The 17,281-nt window shown below is 44.4% G+C and overlaps 1 protein-coding gene across 2 annotated transcripts in view; it reads right to left on the bottom strand.

The window, feature by feature from the left end:
* Window positions 1–17,281, bottom strand: part of NXPE4 (neurexophilin and PC-esterase domain family member 4) — a 453,299-nt gene that overhangs the window by 432,170 nt on the left and 3,848 nt on the right. For both annotated transcript variants that reach the window (XM_072729755.1, XM_025999198.2), the window contains one exon: window positions 5,100–5,326. The gene's annotated coding sequence lies outside the window, so the exon portion shown is untranslated. The remainder of the gene's footprint in view (window positions 1–5,099; window positions 5,327–17,281) is intronic.

The following is a 17,281-nucleotide window of genomic DNA, read 5'->3' as shown; positions in this document are numbered from 1 at the left end:
ACTGAAGCTGTGCCCTACCTCTCCCCTGCACAGATGAGGGTATGTGCTTAACAAATCATCCTTCTTGGTCATACTACTAACACTACCACCAATTTGCGAGTGATCATTTAGAGTTAACAAAATAACTTTCTTCTTCATTACCTTGTTTTATTTGCAAATGGTGATGTGGACCTGTGGGTGACAGAGCTACAGGCTAACATGGAAATAGCTTAGGTATGGAGGTGGGGGTGGGGGGAGGCATTTAGTGAATTATCTTGTGTTCTGTGTCATGTGATCCCCTGCAACAGCCCCATCGAACTCATGAGAAATCTGGGGTTCAGAGAGATTAACTAAATAACTGGCCCTAAGTCACCTGGCTAGTAAGAGGCAAAAAGCTAAGATTTGATCAGACAAGAGTACATTCCACTAAAGCCTGAGACACACCACGGAAAGCACCTCTGAGAGCTCTTAGGACACTCACCCCAGTAGATGGAGGGGTGATAGCCCCGGGACAAAGCACAAGGATGGGAGCTGGTACCAAATGCCAGGGGAGGCACAGAAATCCTTAGCAGAACATATAATATCACTCAGAGCAGAGAAGCTACAAATCATTGACACCCTCTCTAGGGTAGCATCCCCTCCACTAATGTATGTGTACATGTGCACATACAGCACACACACGTGCACACCCCTGCTCCTCCGCAGCCCAGACAGAGAGCATACACCCCACATGACTCCAAGGGCCCAGGACCTGCTAGCGCCCTCACTGGGATGTTGCCACCAGAAGCATCGATCACTGGCTCAGCCCTCATCCTCCCTGACAGCAGGGCAACACTCTCCACTCACCTCCAACGGGCCTGTCTCTCTCAATGGACTCTGCAGGACAGATACAGAAAGTGAAGTCCAGAGCAAGGTCTGTCCTGCATCAGGATTCCTACTTTCTAAAGAAAACATTTTTTTAATGCAAAAAAGAGGGCCATGGAAAGCACTGCCCAGAAGAAAAAGCACTCCCTTCCTAGGCCAGCCGTTGTCCAGCCCTATCCCACCTGTCATCAGGGATGCACCCAGCCCCATTACTGGCCAGCAGCATAAATAAGAGCTGTGCATTTGGAATCTGGAGAGCTGGATTCAAGTCTCGACTTTGCTGTGTGTCCTTGAGCAGTTTACCTCTTCTCTCTGAGCTTCTTTCACTCCTCTGCAAAATCAAGAGGTTGGCCTAAAAGCGGGCTTGGGCTATACGAGTCTGTACTCACAGTCTCCACCGGAACAGTGCATTCCCCACTGCCCTTAGTGGAGTGCGATGGAGCAGTCAGTGATGACTAGAAAAGTCTAGCCCTTCCCTGGAAGCTGGGGATCTGAGGTCTTAGGAACCCCATAACTCCTATCTCTCAGCTCAGGTAAGGGTGTCAGCTAGCTGCCATCCTGACTCATGATAAATCCTGCTCCTGACAGAGTGTCTGGCTCAGAAAGGGTGTTCTGATAAGGGTTGCTAAATAGAGGGATGAGTAAAGGAATAAGCATCTTTGGCTTTCTGTCCCCTACCCTCCATTATCTTCTGGTCTACCCCAAGGTGACTACCTCCCAGAGTTCACTTCAGGACCCCCCTGGCCCTATGACCTGCACTCGGTTGATGGTTTGCCCGCAGTGCTGTGGCCCCCGCCTTGTCCATGCCCTGATGGATAACTGCCCTCCATGCAATGAGTAACCCTTTATCTGACAGGTAATTAGCTATGGAGAAAGCCAATTAAAACAGAGCCCATATTAATAAGAGGGTCCGGGTGTGTATTTGACTACAGATGCACAATGAATTACTTTAATTTGCAAAGAAAAGTCTCCTGGCCTGGAGAGCTTGTTTTGCTACCAGAGAAACGGATCCCTCTAGAAGATGAGCCCCTACACAGCAAGGATGCTCAGTGGGCGAGAGAAGCTCAGGATGCAAGTGTCCAATCCTCTGCTTTAATGGACGTATTAGTTCAACATCTGTCCAGCAGCCTGGGTGTCAGCATCCCTCCTCCTGTGACACCTGTGGCAGCGACAGGGCAGCTGCCCAAGCAGCCTCTGCACCAATCGTAGAAAGAGGGGCCCCTGGCTGCCATTAATACCTATTTATTTCTGTGGGCAGCAGCCTAAGGAGAGGAAGTAAGCCCTGGGACTATGTTACCTGGAGATCAGGAGATGCCTGGGGATTAAATTCTGTGCCTTGTGCTGAAAGTATACCCCCTTGGCTGGACAGTCCAGGGTGTCTGAGGGCTCAGCTAAGAAGCCACCTCCTCTGGAAAGCTTCCCTTTAGCTGCCTAAGGCCTTGGTAAGGCACCCAAAGCACTTTTCCAATTTATTAAGGCAGCTAGAGGTGGGACGCATGCCAAAATATCTGGATTCAGATCCCTGTTCCGTATAACTTTGGGCAAGTTGCATAACCTCTCAGTGCCTGCCTGTTCTCATCTATAAAATGGGCTGACAAGCGGCCTCCTCACATAGTTGCCGTGAAAATGAAAATTAGCACGGGTACGGGCAAGTGCGTCTCATCGCCATCACCCTCCTTTCCTGCTCCTTTATCAATATTCCTCTGGGCACGTGCCAGTTCTGAGAACGCCGAAGCCGTGCACATCTCTGTCGTCGCTGCGTAAACACTTGGTGACAAAGGAGGGTCTGGGGCGATGCGCTTCCTCCACGCCGGACTCCAGACTAGCTTTTGGAAGCTCACACCCCGAAGGACAGAATGACCTGTCCCTTAGCATGACTCTCCCTCCCTACCTCCCTTCCTGGGATGGCGGTTCCTTCCCTCCCACGCAGGTTATATTTGGTGCAATAAAGCAAAGCCAGGATGAGAATGAGAGAGAATAAACAGCCGAGCGAATTGGGCTAGGAGATCCCAGCCTCCCTGGGGGTGCTGGGGCCTCTGGGGAGGGAGGCAGTCGCATCAGCCCCTCAGGTGGGGAACCGGGAGGTGCTGGCGACAATAAATGCCGATTACCCCTGGGGCTGGTGGTTACAGCGCCACGGGAACCCACCCCCTGAAGCGCCTGATTGCTTAAGCATCTCTTTGCAAAATGTTTATTTTATTTATTTTTTTTCCCATGAATGTTTAATCAGGTGCCTTGACAAGGCGCACAGCAGCCCTCTCCAGAGAGCACCCGGAGGTGGCGTGATCAGTGTTGTTTTTCACGGAGGGTGGCGGAGTGGGGCCACCGCCCTGGGCCCTCTGCCTCACTGACACCCCCCCCCCACCCCCCCCCCCCCCCCCCGTCACACCTACAGGGCACGCCCCTCCCAGGCCACGCCCAGCCCAGGGCACCCAGCTCCCCAGCTGGCAGCAGAGTCCAGGTGCGGCCACAGTGACCCATGCACCCCAACTGGTAGTGATTGGGGTCCCCATGCCCCCCAGGCTGCGGCCTGCAGAATCTGACCTCCCTGCTCATTCATCCTCCTTCCTGGCTTCCCTTCAGTTCTTTCTTCACAGGCCTCCGACCTCTCCTCCCCGACCCCATTTCTAGCAGAATGTGCTCCCCAGGTGACTCGCCCTTTGGATAGCCTTCACCCCAGAGGGTGGCATGTGTCATCGGGGGATGCTAGGCTGTAGGGGGCAGCCAACTCTCCCCCTCCCGCCTCGGTTCCCCACTGGCTCTGAGCCCTGCTTCTGGCGGCTCCTGGATTCCTCCCCCTTCCTTATCCCCGGCCTCCTGGGATTATGGGGAAAGCCATTACCTCAGGATTAAGCTTCAGCTTGATTCTCGTCAAAGACTCTGGTCACCGAGTATTTGCTTAACACCAGACCTTTCAGGCCCCATCAAATTTAACAAGGCCTGACAGATTTGGGATTAAACAGAGAAACCCAGACAAATCCATACTTTCATAGGAGCCCCCAGTGACCGCAGCAGGACCAGCAGGATGCTCGAAAACGGATACCCTCAAGTGGGGGTGACAGTGGCAGGGGTCCTGCCCAGCTGGGCACCGCTCACTCTGCTCAGCCACCCTCACAGACCTGGCCGCAGCCCTGACTCAGGACAGGGAACGCCGAGGGGGACAGCTTGAAGGATGGAACAACAGGGACAGAAGGGAGGACCTCGCTCCTCTGAGTTCCTGCTCAGCCTATCCCCACCTGGGCCCTGCACCTGCTCAGAGCCACTCCGGTCTCCGAGGCCTCCCTCTGGGCCTCGATGGCTGTCCCCGCCCCCCATGCCTCCAGCTGCACCTGCCCACCGGCCCCCTCCCACCCGAATCTGGAGTCTCAGTCAAGCCAGCCGCAGACGGGCGCCGCCCCCAGCCCTCCGCGCAGACCCAGCACAACCCTGCCCCTTGATTCCAAAGCTCATTTTGTCACACACGTAATTGGACAGACAGCATGATGATGCGGAAGAGCACAGGGGCCACGGAGCGTTTCCAAATCCAACAGCCCAGTCGTGGGGCTCTGGGAACGCTTTAGAGCCTCAGTTTCTTGGTCACTAACCCGGGAGCTGACAGGTGCTCCCTTCCTCGGGGAGCGGTTGGGCACAGGGGCTGCGTCCGAGCAGTAGATGCCACTCTCCCCGGGGAGAGTCGTGCAAAGGACATCCTCCTGCCTTCTTTTCTTCTCTCTTGCCTATTTGGTTATGCAAGTGGACTAATTAAAAAATAATAACAAAACGCCTCCGCCTCTTGCTTCCTCATTAGTGCTCCTACAAGAAGCAAGCACAGCGCACCTTTCCCCCTCCTGTGTTCTAAAAGGTGCAGAGTTGGATGAAAATTATACACCCCCCGACACCGGAGAAGTAGCGGTTGTTGCGTTTCTTTGAGGCCTGTTGCCTGATTTCTCTCAGGCTCTCTGCCCAGTTCCTTTTGGCCCTGCCTGACTGCTAATTTGCCCGCCTCCAAGCGCCTGGCTTAGGCTCAAACTTCATCTTTAGAAGCAAGGGGGAGACGAGGGGGTGGCGGCGGGCTTACGGAGGCTTCACTTTAACTTTTATTATAGATACAAAGAAAAACAATGGCTTGTGTTTACTGAAAATTAATTTTTTGGAAATTACTTTGTCATTTGTTTTACTCTTCTTAATTAAAATTTACTCGGTGAAGAGAACACCCCATAAATTAACTCAAATGCAACAGCAAATTAATTAGCATTTAGTTACTAGACATTACTCACAGGCCGGACAAATTGTTTTCAGGCTGTCGTCTGCATTTGGCATCCGGGGCGCAGGCAGGGCTGGCAGGGCGCCGTCAGCTGTTTTCGCCGGTGCTCTCTGGGCTTTGCTGGGATCCCTCTGTCACCTGCCCTTCCAGGTGCTCTGGTCACTGTGGGAGCAAGGTCCCTCTGAGCACAGGTCTGGGCAAGCCCTTTACATCTTCATCTGGGGAACACTCATTCCCTCCCTGGAAACAATCGGGAAGAAAGGTGGCATCAGGAAAGTGAGGCTGTGTTGCAACAGTCTTGCCCGGACACTGGAGGATGACAGGGTGACCTCAGGGAGGCCCCTTTTGGCCACAGAGATCCTCGATTCTATGACATGCAGGCTGATGAAACCACTGCCAAGTCTTCTCTATCCTTAAGCTGTATGAGGATTCCTTCATTCCTTCATCAGGCCCACATGTTGGACCTAAGGAAAAGCTCCCCGAAGGAAAGACCTGGAAGGCACAGGGGAAATTCATACAAGAAACAAGCTAGAGTGACTGGTTTCTGCTGACAAACTATTCTTACTTCTTGCAAAAGAGGATGAGAGGCTTAGAACAAGGTGGTGAAGGACCCACGCAAGCTGCCTGGGTTGGAATCCAGCTCAGCTTGCTGCTGTGTGACCTTGGGCAAGTTAGTTAATCTCTCTCAACTTTGGTTTCCTTGGATCCTAATAATCTCTATCTTTGAGGGCCGCCAGGAAAAATAAACAAGAGAGAATATATAAAGCCTAAAAATGGGCCTGGCACACAGCAAAGGCTTGGGCAGCACCAGCAGTTCTGTGAGGGTGGCTGGGTGTGCAGCCCCTAGGACCAGATGTGTGGGCTTGGAACCCAAACAGGCTGCTTACCAAGAAACCAAATGTATCCGTGCCTCAATTTCCACATCTGCATGATGGCGACGACAGGAGGCTCTTGTTTTAAAAAATAAATTATTTAATACTTGAAAGTGCTTAGAACAGCACAATAGTGTCTATCATATAATAAATGATCAATAAATGGTTGCTGATATTTCATCAATACCCTTTTTAACATTGTGACCAAGTCAGGGGCATGGAGCCATGAGCTCATAAGGGGGTCAGTTCCCCCATAGTCATCTGAAGGAAACCAAGCGGCCAGTGCAGAGGCGGGCTCTTCCTGAGAGAGACTTATCTCTACGCTGCACCAGGCCCTGCAAATGAACAAACGAGTCAGCCCAGCCGGGCCAGCCAACAGTAGAAACACCACTAATGCAGCCTGATTCCCTCCTATCTATGCAGAGTGGCAGCCCCATAAATAGTCCCCCTTGCTGACAAACAGGAGGGAGGGCCAGAAGTGGGCACTCGCTGATAAACAATGATGTATGGCAGGCTTCTGCAGCAAAACCACTGTGCTTCTAGGGATTGGAGCTCTCCAGGGGAGGAAGGTGGACGTGGGAGTGACCCGCAGCTGCGATCAGAAGAAGGGTCATTACAAGAAGGCCTCTGATCCCCCGTGTCCTCTCCTTCCCCTACCATGGCCCTGTCATCCCCCACGAGAGAAGCGCTGCAGAGGTGGTCTACTGGCAGTTCCAACAGCCAGACACCAGGGACAGGGGCAGGGCAGCCAGGGGAACAGCAGGCAGGCCAGCCCCTCCTCGGTGGCCAGAACACTGCTAGGACAGAGCTCTCTGGAGAAGCAGCTTTGCTGAGCACTGTGTTAAGAGCACGTACCCTGAGCCAGCTGAGCCGGTTCAAATCCCTGTCCCACCCACTAGCCTCCTACATAGCCCAGAGCAAGTTAGTAAATCTTCCATGCCTCAGTTTCCCCAGATGTAAAATAGAGATCATTATAGTACCAAGTCACAGGACTGTGAGAATTACAGGAATCAACACATATTCAGTGCTTACTTAGCCCAACGCTTGGAACAGAAGCAGCACAGCGTATCTGCTACTATTAAATAATTTCTTCCATAGAACATGTGCCATCCTCTCACCTAGCACATTTTTATGGAGCACTTATTATGTGGAGGACATTGTATTTGGTGCTGGGAGTAGGAGAACAAGTGAGAAATATAGCCCTGGCACCCCAGCAAGAGTTGTCTGTTACAAAGTGAGGTGCATCTGGCATTTTCTTGTAAATGGTGGTGTTTCATCAAATCTCACGTTGTCTGTCACTTATTTCACTCGATGAACACTTATGGAGCACCTACGCTGTGCCAGATACTGTGAGAGGCACCGGGGACATATGCGGCCACCCAGAAATAGCCCCCACCTTCAGAGCAGTTTAACAATAATCACAATAAGGCAGTCTGTGGCTGATGCTACGCAGCATCCATCACCCACTTTCTTCCTGCTCGAGCCTCAGCATGATCCATACCATCCCTCTGGCAATCTCCAGAGCCTGATTGGTTGGAGGATCCCTGCCTCTGATTGTTTGAGGAATGGGTGAATGAATCAACTCCTATAGAATGAGATGTAAGAGGAAGGTGCTGAAGGTCTGGGGAAAAGCTTCCTTTCCCTCTCCCACCAACAGTGTCAAGATTCCTTTTTATCCACGTTCTCGCCAATGCTTGCTGCTTCTTGTGGTTTTGATTTTAGCCATTGTGACAGGTGTGAGGTGAAATCTCATTGTAGTTTTGATTTGCATTTCCCTGATGGTAAGGGATGATGAGCATCTTTTCATGTGTCTATTGGCCATCTGTATGTCTTTGTTGGAAAAATGTCTATTCAGGTCTTTGGGCCATTTTTAAATTGGATTTTTTGGAGTGTTGGGTTGTATAAGTTCTTTATATATTTTAGATATTAAGTCCTATTGGATACATCATTTGCAAATACCCTCTTCCGTTCAGCAGATTGCCTTGTCGTTTATTGATGGCTTCCTATGGCTGTGCAAAACATTTTATTTTGGTGTGGTCTCAATAGTTTACGTTTTGCTTTTGTTTCACTTACCTGAGGAGAAATATCCAGAAAAATGTTAAGGCTTGTGTCAAAGAGATAACTGCCTACGTTTTCTTCTAAGAGTTATATAGTTTCAGGTGTTACATGTAGGTCTTTGATCCACTTCAATTTTTTTTTGGGGGGGGGATGATGTGAGAAAGTGGTCCAGTTTCATTCTTCTGAATATAGCTGTCCAGTTTTCCCAACACCATTTGTTGAAGAAACTGTCTCCATTGTGTATACCTGCCTCTTTTGTCATAGACTAGTTTATCATATAGTTGTGGGTTTGCTTCTACACTATCCTGTTCTATTGATCTACGTATCTATTTTTGTGCATGTACCATACTGTTTTGATTACTACAGCCTTGTAGTACATCTTGAAATCTAGGATTATGATACCTCCAGCTCTGTTCTTATTCTCAAGATTCTTTTGGCTATTCTGAGTCTTTTTGTGGTTCCACACAAATTTTAGGATTATTTATTCTAGTTCTATGAAAAGTGTTGGTATTCTGATAGGGATTGCTCTGAATTTGTAGATTGCAAATTGTAATATGGACATTTTAACAGTATTACTTTTTCCACTCCATGAGCATTGGCTGTCTTTTGTTTGTGTCATCTTCAATAAATTCCATAGTGTTTTACAGTTTTCAAAGTACAGATCTTTTACCTCAAGTTTATTCCGAGGTATTTTATCCTTTTTGATACAATTGTAAATGGAATTGTTTTCCTAATTTTCCTTTCTCCTAAAATTTGTGTATAGAAATGCAACCTATTTCTGCACACTAATTTTGTATTGTGCAACATTACTGAACGCGTTTATTACTTCCAATAGTTTTTTGGTGGAGTCTTTAGTGTTTTCTATGGGTAATATTATATCATCTGTAAATAATGACAGTTTTACTCTTTACCACTTTGGATGACTTTTCTTTTTCTTGTCTGATTGCTGTGGCTAGGACTTCCAGTACTGTATTGAATAAAAGTGGCAACAGCAGGCATTCCTGTCTTGGCTTTGATCTTAAAGGCAAAGCCCTCAGGTTTTTACCACTGAGTATGATGTTAGCTGTGGGTTTTTCCAAATGTACTCTTTATTATGTTAAGGTATGTCCCTTCTAAACCACTTTGTTGAAAGTTTTTTTTTTATCATGAACTGCTGTTAAATTTCGTCAAATGCTTTTTCTCCATCTACTGAAATAATCGTATGGTTTTTATCCCTTCTCCTCTTAATGTGGTGTATTACACTGATTGATTTGTGAATATTGAATCATCCTTGCATACGCAGAATAAATCCCACTTGATCTTGGTGAATGATCCTTTTAACGTATTATTAAATGCGGTTTGTTAATATTTTGTTGAGGATTTTTACATCTATGTTCATCAGAGATATTGGCTTGTAGTTTTTTTTCTTCTTTGAAGTCTCTGTGTGGTTTTGGTATCAGGGTAAAGCTGGCCTCACAGAATGTATTTGGAAGCTCCCCTTCCTCTTCTGTTTTTGTTTTTTTTTTTTTGGAATAGTTTGAGAGGAATAGTTATTAACTGTTTTTTAAATGTTTGGTAGAATTCACTGTGAATCCATCTGGTCTTGGACTTTAGTTTGTAGGGAGTTTTTTTATTATCATTATTACTGATTCAATTTTCTTTATAGAAATTGGTCTGTTCAGATTTTCTATTTATTCCTGATTCAGTTTTGGAAGACTGTATGTTTAATTTGTCCAATTTGCCGGCATATAATTTTTCATACTATTCTCTTATAATCTCTTGTATTTCTATAGTGTCAATTTCTGATTTTATTTATTTGGATCCTCTCCCTTTTCTTCTTGATGAATCAAGCTAAAAGTTTATCAATTTTGTTTACCTTTTCAAAGCATCAGCTCTTGGTTTCATTGATCTGTTCTATTTTTGTTTTTACTTTTTTAAAATTTCTACTCTGATCTTTATTAGTTACTTCCTTTTACTAATTTTGGGCTTTGTTCTTTTTCCATTCCTTTAGCTTTAAGGTTAGAATGTTTGAGACTTTTCCTGTTTCTATATTGCTATAGGTCTATATTGCTCTATAGATCTATATTGGTCTATATTGCTATAAATTTCTCAAATAGAACTGCTTTCATTGGGTCCTAGAGGTTTTGTACCACTAGGTACAAATAAAAGGTACCAGGCAAATAAAAGTTCATCATCATGAAACCAGCTTAATAATGTTAACGGGACTTCTTTAGGTGTAAAGTAAAAGGCCATAATTAGAAGTAAGAAAATTATGAGTAAAAAGATGTAAAATATGGCAACATATATATAAAATGTGGAGATGAGAGTAAGAAAGAAGTTCTTTTAGTTCGTGTTGAACTTAAGTAACCATCAACTTCATACAGATTGCGGTATGCCTAGGATATTTCATACGAGCCTCACAATTACCACTAACACAAAACCTATAATAGATACAAAAGAAGAAAAGAAGCCAAGTATGATGCTAAAGACAGTCATCAGGAGAGCAGAGTGTTTTCACTTTCATTTGTCTCCACAGTTTTTTTTTTTCTTTTAACTTCCTCTCCTTTTGCTTCATTGACTCATTGGTTGTTTAGTAACATGTTATTTAACATCCACATGTTTGTGGATTGTTTTTTTTTTTATTGTTTTTCTTTTCTTTCAGTTTTTTTTTTCTTTCTAAGTGCTTTCTAGTTTCATACCATTGTGGTCAGAAAAGATGAATGATATTATTTCAATCTTCTTAAATTTATTTAGATTTGTTTTGTGGCCTAACATGTGGTCTATCTTAGATAATATTCCATATACACTTGAAAAGAATGTGGTTTTGGTTGTTTTGGGTTAGAATGTTCTGTATATATCTGTTAAGTCTTTCTGGTCTAATATGTTGTTCAAATATATTGTTTTCTTTATTGATTCTATGTCTGGATGATCTTCCACTAATATCAATGGTTCAAATCCCCTACTATTTCTCTCTTTACATTTGTTAATATTTGTTTTATGTATTTAGGTGCTCCAATGTTGGGTGCATAGATATTTATGATTGTTTTTCCATCTTGTTGGATTGATCCCTTTATCATTCTGTAATGTCTCTTACTATAGTCTTTGTTTTCAAGTCCATTTTGTCTAACATAATACTGCTATCCCATTTTTTTCTTCATTTGCTTGGAAAATCTCTTTCTATCCATTCACTTCCATTTACTTGGAATATCACTTTCTATCCATTCACTTTCAGTCTGAGTGTCTGCAGGTCTGAATGAGTCTCTTATAGGCAGCATAGAGATAGAGGGTTGTTTTTTTTTTTTTTCCCCATTCCACCATCCTATGCCTTTTGATTGGAGCATTTAGACCATTTACATTTAAAGTAAGTATTGATAGGTATGTACTTATTGGCATTTTCTTAACTTTTTTCTGGTTGTTTTGTAATTTTCTGTTCCTTTTTTCTTGCTCTCCTGATGACTGTCTTTAGCATCATACTTGGCTTCTTTTCTTCTTTTGTATCTATTATAGGTTTCGTGTTAGTGGTAATTGTGAGGCTCGTATGAAATATCCTAGGCATACCGCAATCTGTATGAAGTTGATGGTTACTTAAGTTCAACATGAACTAAAAGAACTTCTTTCTTACTCTCATCTCCACATTTTATATATATGTTGCCATATTTTACATCTTTTTACTCATAATTTTCTTACTTCTAATTATGGCCTTTTACTTTACACCTAAAGAAGTCCCGTTAACATTTATTAAGCTGGTTTCATGATGATGAACTTTTATTTGCCTGGGAACCTCTTTATTTGTCCTTTAATTCTGAATTTTAACCTTACCAGATAGAGTATTCTTGGTTCTAGGTTTTTTATCCTTTCAGTACCTTGAATATATTATGCCATTCTCTCTTGGCCAGGGTCCTAGGGTACTCCATGCAGAAGTACCCTGGCAGGGTGGCTGGAGCTTAGCAGGGCATGAGCCAGGGAGTCTGAGGTCTTTCCATGCAAGAGGCACTCGGGCAGAACAGCTGTAGCTGAAGTGGGTACAAGCCAGGAGGCCCAAGGGTGCTCAGTGCAAGGGGTACCCTGGTGAATCAGCTGGACCCAAAGTGGTATAGGACTGGAGTGTTCTGGGTACTTTGCACATGTGTCACCTTGGTGAGAGAGCTGGAGCTATGGTGAGTGCTGACCAGGAGTGTCCTGGTGTGTGCCCTCAAGCTGGCTGTGTGCTGAGCCATGGTGGGATGGCTAGGACTGGTGTGATCTAGCTCTCCCACCATTTGGCAGAGTTTAGGGCTGATTCCTTTGTATTCTTGTTGCCCTTTGAAACCAAGGCTTTTTTCTGTGCCCCAGGGCATTCAGAGCTAGTATGACCTATAGCTCAGAGCTCACCTTCTCTGTGGAGGGGTATAAACTGTGGCTCTTGCCAGCCTTGCCGAACTGGAGAGAGTTCCAGCTACTGTCCCGCTACTATTTGGCAAACTGGCTAGTTCCTTTATATTCTATTTGTTCTTTTAAACCTTTGCTTTCTTTTTTTTTTTTTTTTCCTGCACCCAGGGTTATCCCTTTCCTTGTTGTTCACAGCTCAGAGTGGGTTTCCCTTCCTGAAGCCTCCGACTCCCCTGCTGGTCTCTGTGTGGTCTTTTCTTGTGCAGAAGCTATTCAATTTAGATTTGCTCTGTCCTGCAAGAGGTGAATTTAAGGTCTTCCTCCGCCACCATCTTGGACCAAACTTCTCCAGGTTTCTGTTCTCTGCTGCTAAAGCATCCCGTGGAATCACAGGCTAATGGTAATACATCTTACTATTAATAGTTAACATTAAAAAGTGCCTGACATTTCACAGTACACTTTCACATTTATTATTTTATTTGATCTCCAAACCAAACCCGTCAGAAAGCCTTTCTTTTCATCCTCATTTTACAAATGGAGAAGCAAAAGCTTGGGAGTTTTGATGACTCACACAAGGTTGCTCAGTTGGAAAGTGAGGAGCTGGTTTCTGCCCATCAGAACTTGGGCTGGCTAACTCCATCTTCTGTGTTCTCACTCCCATCCAACAGGACTACCATTGCTCCAGCGTTTTTTGGAACATCTCTCCTGGAATTGACTGTAAGTGATTTTAATAAAAAACAGTTCCAGGACAGCCTGGGTGGCTCAGTGGTTTAGCACCGCCTTCGCCCAGGATGTGATCCTGGAGACCTGGGATCGAGTCCCATGTTGGGCTCCCTGCATGGAGCCTGCTTCTCCCACTGCCTGTGTCTCTGCCTCTCTGTGTCTCTCTCTGTCTCTCATGAATAAAATAAATAAAATCTTTAAAAATAAAAAATAAATAAATAACAGCTCCAGAGAGGGGATTCCTACTGTTTCCAGAGGAATTCAGGCATCCACTAGGGGTTTTCTTTCCATAAGGCTTCCATAGATCTCTTTAGAAGTCTGAGACTTTTGGAGCTGTCAAGAAGTCAGACAAAGACTGAAACTTAATCTTTTTTTTTTTTTTTTTTAAGATTTTATTTACTTACTCATGAGAAACACAGAGAGAGAGAGGCAGAGACAGAGGCAGAGGGAGAAGCAGGCTCCATGCAGGGAGCCTGATGTGGGACTCGATCCCAGGACCCCAGGATCATGACCTGGGCTGAAGACAGACGTTCAACCATTGAGCCACCCAGGCCTCCCTGAACCTTAATCTCTTGGGAAGTGGCCTCCATTGACTTGTCCCAGTGGAGAGAAACCGTTTAGTCCACAGACACTGCTAGGTCATTAAAGAAGAAGGGACGATCCATTGTTACCCTTAACAGTGACATTTGTACTATCTCCCAGCACTGTTCTAGAGGGACGTGGTGCCAAGCCCAGGAAAGGAGTGCCATAAAATATGAAAGGAGGAGCCACATGAAAAACCTATTAACAAGCACTGGCTCCAAGAGCAGTAGAGAACAGAGTGAAGCTAGGTGCAGGTAGAGGTAGTTTGGGGCAATAATTTTTCAGATCAGGGCTAGATGAAGGTAGACTAGAAAGAGGCCTACACATATTTGTGGTCAGAGGGGAACAAGTCACAGAGCAAAGACCAAGGGGTGAGTACTGTATCTTATATGATACAGTGCTGTTCTAAATCTGTTAATAGTACCATCTTGATATAATCCACACTAAGTAAACGTTTGTTAGCACACACTTTAGAGTCACTTTGCTATCATTCATCAGTACAGCCATCCATGATTTACTTCAGATGCTGTCAGAGGACTACCATCTCTGCCTTCTGAATCTGTAACAGGGAAAAAACAGCACCCATTCTCCACCATATCAAACCTATTTCAAATTGAAAAGGTTACTTTTAAAAATAGGCTACGGTAATGTACTTGCTGGCACTACACACCTTGTACAAGAAAAGCAGAGGCAAGAAGGGTATGGGGAGTTAGATAACCTTCCTTTACTGACTCTCAAACTGAGTGAAGCTCTATGTTGAGATGATCTCTGACATTTACAGTGGAAATCTGTATGTTCTTGCTATGTAAATAAAATTATTGGTATGAAATGACATTAAAGTTTTGTCAATAAATGAATTCTTCCTAAAAAAAAAAACCTACAAGTAGGTCTGATGGCAAGGAATCCTCAAAGAGTGAAAGATGGGTCCCATGGGCAGCATGGAGTTAAGACCACATGCTGTAGAAGGAGATGGTCCAGCTGATGGCTCTCTGACCACCCTGTTCCTTTGTTCTCATTCTTAAAGGTTCTGTGCACTGATTCTGAAAGTTTTACAAAAGGAATATCAGAGTTGCCCTTGAGCCATTAATCCTGGTTCAAGAGTGGGGTGAGGAGCTGGAGAAGAAGTGATACTCTACTGTTGGAGTTGAAGACTATCCAGGGAACAGAAAAGGAAACAGAAAAAATGACATTCCTTTGGGGAGAGGCACCAGACCCCCAAAATAAGACAAAGTAGGACCACTTGATCAAAAGCTACAGTGTAACAGCACCTGCAGATGCCAAGAGGCTGGCGGGTAGGGAAATGGGCCCCTTTACCTTTTCAAGAATCCTTAAATGGCCCCTAGGGGAACACCACAACCTGGTAACAGTGGGGGTAAGAACAGAAGGGAAGCGTGTGAGGAGCTGTGAGGGCTGAGAGGAGAGGTCAGCAATTTTTTCTGGCTCCTTATGCCCTTCCCCTCTGTACTGCTGTGACCTGGGAGCTTGAGGTTACATACGTGCCTGTCATGGAGTCGAATCTCCATTCTTGGAGCATGGGTTTGAGATTTGCAGTTGGAAGTCTTTGAGAGACAATCACAGAGAATAAAGTGGCTGACCAAGGTGGGAAATAACATATTTTTGTCAGGAATAACCACTTTTTTTGGTAACTGTTGCCATTTCTAGCAATAAAAACCCTGAGACTCAGAAAAAGTCTAATCACACAAGGCCACCCAAGTCTGCTCGTGGAGTTGGTATGATTGGTTGGCAAGCCCAGGCTTTGAATTCAGGTAATGATTCCACCAGTTTGTGTGTCTATAAAGACACAAATATCCATCTCGCAGCATTGTTCTAAGATGACACATGGAAAGGGTTTAGTCCAAAATCAGCCACCTCACCGGCACTGAAGAAATACTAGTTCTCCCCTTCTTCTACCTGAGAGACTTGCCTAAGCGTGGGTCACATTTCACTCTTTCTGTGTAGCTCATACTCTCTCCAGTGCTACAGAATTTCTACATTACAAGCCTGGCTGAGTGTTTGACCTTCTGGAATGAATTCAGTGTGAATAATGTTATTGATGTCAATGAAATAAATCAACATTGTCTTTACTTTTGGTCTTGGCTCATACTTTCCATCATCTGAGAGATATTGAAATTCTTCATGGCATGCTTGGGCTCTTAGCTTCCAGCTCACAGCAGAAATGGCAACAGTGAACAATAACTAGGCACCTACTACCTGGTGCCCAGATTTTAATTTTGTAATACCATTCTCCAATTAAAAAAAAAAAATCAAGGCTCCTTGGAGAAATGACTGATTCTAGAGTTCCTTGCAGGAAATATAGAAGTAGAACCTGGAGCATCTAATTGTACCACAAGGTAAGGAAGTGCTCAAAAAAAATTAAAGAATAGACACAGGAGCCAAACTAAAAGAGTTCTTATTGACCAAAGCTGGAAAAATCTGAGCAACAAAATAAATAATGTAGCATTTTTATAACGAAAATATAAAATAAATCCATGAGTCCTTACTCATGTAAATAAATGATTAAATAAATAAATGAATGGACAAGGTACTAAACTACTTTTTGAAAAAAAAAGTAAAAATAAAAAATAAACTACTTTTTGCATTTAGTCTCATGTAACCCTCCCAGCAGGCCCATGAAGTAAGAACCATAATCTTCATTATGGAGAGCAGGAAACCGAGGCTCAAGGGGTTAATTAACTTTTTCAAGGCTACCCTTTGCCTCCCCCCACCCCTCATGTGTAAGAAACCAGAGTTAATCCTAGCTCCCTCTGGTGCTAATGTCTATGGTCCTTTTCCATACCACACACCAATCCCAAGTTAATATTTTATTTCAAAATATATTATTCGTCTACTTCAAAAAAAATTGGAATAAATGCCAAGACTTCATTGTTTCTCTTCATCACTGAAAAAGCATAGCAAAAGTTGTATAAAAACTTTACTGCTCTTCAGATTCGGTTCCAGAATGAATCTGTCCCTATATCTAATTTTAACTCTTCAGCCATCCTTCTATCTGAATGTGCGAAATCTCTGACTTTTTCAATATTTCCATCGGGCCATTGGACAGCTGCTCCATGTATCACTGTGGACAGCTTGACTTTGGTCTTAAAAATGTGGATGCCTTCACACAGACTTGCTTCTGGCATTACTCCATCTGCATATGACACTTCTCACTTCCCAGGGGTCTCACCTGCAGGCTTATTTGCCGCCATCCAAAATGGGACTTTACATTTTTGCTCTAAACATCAGCCACTCACCTTCATGTCAACACAGAACAACTCGCACTCTGGCCGCTAAAGCTTCTTCTTCAAAGACAGAGTGATCTACTCTATGCTGTATTTCAGTTACAATCAAGGATCCCCATTTTCCACAAACCACTCAAATGTCATCTCAGAGTACTAAATTCATACCACAGTGTGATACTCAAATCTCTTCATATAATAGTAAGACTACTCTACTCTCTAATAAAATACAATGTTAGAGTTGCCCTTTGACTCAGTGATACCACTTTTAATAATCTATCCTGAGGAAATAATTGAAACACAAAGATTTATGTAATGTTCACCACATCTTATATGCAATAACTAAAAATTGGAAACCATCTCAATATCAACAATAA

The sequence above is a fragment of the Vulpes vulpes genome, chromosome 12, assembly GCF_048418805.1.
Source record: "Vulpes vulpes isolate BD-2025 chromosome 12, VulVul3, whole genome shotgun sequence".
Taxonomy (NCBI): Eukaryota; Metazoa; Chordata; class Mammalia; order Carnivora; family Canidae; genus Vulpes; species Vulpes vulpes.
Note: the sequence above shows the minus strand (reverse complement) of the source record. Positions and strands in the feature narration are given on the sequence as shown.